Consider the following 2426-nt stretch of genomic DNA (forward strand, 5'->3'; position numbering starts at 1 on the left):
TGAGGTTAAGACAGTTTTTTAAGGTACAAATGTATTAAGTAGCAAAGATAGGACTTGAACCCTAGTCTGGCAGACTCTAAACGTGTGCGCCCAACCTTTTCACGGTATTGCAGGCCAATGTGGCAAGGGAAAACAACTTTTGCTCAGTATTTTTTTCTTACATCATGTGACCTCAAAAGGAAGCAGATCTTTTGGCTACTTAAGATACAGAACAACTTGTTTTTATCTTTAAGATGGTCAATGCTTTAGTCTTACTATTTAACACAAGGCAGTTCTCACTGCTTTTTTTTTTCTCAGCCAGCTGTGCTTTATTGACAATGCGCCCCTCAGGCCTTGACAGCGTACTTCCGCAGCGGGTACAGCCGCTCCTTCCGCTGCTGCTTCCTGGTCTTCAGGTTTTCCTCACGCTTGTTGAGCCGGCGGCGCATGGCGCGTGTCTTCTTAGGCCGCAGGTCTAGGGGCTTGTACTATTTGCCCTTGTAGGATTTCCTGAGGTTTTCTTTCTGAGTCTGGTTAATAACTGTGAGAACACGGGCAATGGATTTCCGGACGACTCGGATCTTAGAAAGCTTGAAGGCCGCACCGCCTGTCACTTTGGCGACACGCAGCTGGGACAGCTCCACCTTCAGGTCGTCCAGCTGTTTCAGCAGCTCCTTCTTCTTCCCGCGAAGGTCTCGAGCCTTTATCTTGGCCATTGCTGCACAGGCCGCCGACGCCGCTGCCGCCGCCCGCTCCGAGGGAAAGAGCAGTTCTCACTGCTTTTACAGACAACTCTGATGGTGGTATATACATATATTTTACTCGTTGGATAGTACTGACTAATCAACCCACAGGTAAGAGTAAACTTGAAAAGTTTATGTGAAAAATCCATTCCTCACCCCCTTCCTGATGGTCAGGGAAGTGTGCTCTGAATTACCATGTTAGTTTATTCGATTATTAATAAATTCCCTTATACTGACATAACTTTAATAAAAAGTTATGGAGAAAGTATCTAATGTTGCATTAAATATACCGTGTCTGATGAGGAATTATCTGTTAGTCCAATGCCATGGAGGAAACCACCAGAGAATTGGGCATTTTTTCATTTTAGTCAACTGAGCTTTCTGAGTTCTTAATCTCACAGGCATTATGGCCCACTGGCATATTTGTTTTGCATATTTCATGTGGGAAGCAGAATTCTAGTTTTTCTGCTGTCGCTATTTTGTAAAGTAGTAGATATTAGCACATCCCTGAGTAATAAATAACACAAAACTCAAGCCAACCACAGGAACGTCAAGTCTCTTACTGCCTCACATGTTTGCCAGGCAGCTGAAAGAATGTCTAAAAAAGATATCTGCAAGGTAATAAAAGACGGAACTTCCTTCAGATATATATTTTTGGTGGGAATTTACATATGCTGTTGTTTATCATATTCTATCAGCTATGGTGAAATGGACATGACAGTCACATTTGGAATGAACATAAAGCTTTATTTATGTGCCATACATATGGAAATAAAATGAATTTCCAAGAAGTCCTAAGTGCTTTTTTATTTTATTTTTTTCTCTCTCAATATAATGAGAGAATACCCATACCACATGGAAAATAAAGTCACAGTTACAAGCATTCAAACAGACTTACTGATATGCAAAGTTCATAATATCCCTGTTTGTTGCAAGACCTGGAGCCCATAATGACATGTGGGCCTTGAAGCACATGGGCGGGCCCAGCTAAACACCCAGATTTGTTAGTGGCTGCCAGCATAGTTTTTGGTACTATTGCAATTTAAAAAATAGGAAAAATTAGAGCAATCTACTTATTTCTAATAGATTTTATGCGAATGAAATGAGATAATTTATATAGAAGTGTTTTGAGGGCTGGGCCTAGGGGCTCACGCCTCTAATCCCAGCACTTTGGGAGGCCGAGGCAGGCAGATCACGAGGTCAAGAGATTGAGACCATCCTGGCCAACATGGTGGAACCCCGTCTCTACTAAAAATACAAAAATTAGCTGGGCATGGTGGCGCGTGCCTGTAGTCCCAGCTATGCAGGAGGCTGAGGCAGGAGAATTGCTTGAATCCAGGAGGTGGAGGTTGCAGTGAGCCGAGATTGTGCCACTGCACGCTAGGGTGGGCGACAGAGCGAGACTCCACCTCAAAAACAAACAAACAAACAAGCAGACAAAAAAAGTGTTTTGAAAACTCCTATGACATTTTATAAAGGAGAGTTCATTCTATTCAACATAGATGAATCTTGTTAAGATAACTTTAAGTGAAAAAGGCAAAAGAGAATTTTAAATAGTATCATATCATTTTGATGAAGACCAAAAACAAGAAAAGCTTGTTTAGGCTACCTATATATATGATAAAATTATATTGAAATTGGAAGGGGATGATATGCACAAAATTCAGTGTAGCTCTTACTTCTGGGGGAAGACCAGAAGATGAG

The 2426-nt window shown here is 41.7% G+C and overlaps 1 pseudogene; it reads right to left on the reverse strand.

Annotated features, from left to right (window-relative positions):
- Window positions 1-273: 273 nt before the first annotated feature.
- LOC116471038 (large ribosomal subunit protein uL29-like) lies at window positions 274-820 on the reverse strand (annotated as a pseudogene).
- Between the last annotated feature and the right edge of the window lie 1606 nt (window positions 821-2426).

This window comes from Hylobates moloch, unplaced genomic scaffold (genome assembly GCF_009828535.3).
Source record: "Hylobates moloch isolate HMO894 unplaced genomic scaffold, HMol_V3 SCAFFOLD_6, whole genome shotgun sequence".
NCBI classification, from domain to species: Eukaryota; Metazoa; Chordata; class Mammalia; order Primates; family Hylobatidae; genus Hylobates; species Hylobates moloch.